Here is a 434-nt window from a genome sequence, read left to right on the forward strand (position 1 = left end):
ACCCCCTTCTCTCCCACCCCTACCCTCTGGTAACTACTAGTCTATAGTCCACGTCCATAAGTCTCTGTTTCTTTATCCTGTTCATTTGTTGCTTTCAGGTTTATATCCCACATATAAGTGATATCACATGATTTTTAACTTTTTCTGTCTGGCATTTATCATTTGGCATAATTATCTCAAGGTCAATCCAGGTTGTCGCAATGGCATCTCTTCTTATGGCTGAGTAATATTCCATTGTATATATCGACAGCTTCTTTATCCAATCATCTATTGTAGGACACTTTAGTTGCTTCCATGTCCTAGCCAAGGTAAATAATGCTGCTGTGAACATCAGTGTGCAAATATCTTTTTGGATATGGATTTTCGAGTCTTTGGGGTAAATACCCAGTAGAGGGATTGCTGGATCATATGGTAAATTAATTCTTAGTTTTTTG

This window comes from Pteropus vampyrus, unplaced genomic scaffold (genome assembly GCF_000151845.1).
Source record: "Pteropus vampyrus isolate Shadow unplaced genomic scaffold, Pvam_2.0 Scaffold18, whole genome shotgun sequence".
Lineage (NCBI taxonomy): Eukaryota > Metazoa > Chordata > Mammalia > Chiroptera > Pteropodidae > Pteropus > Pteropus vampyrus.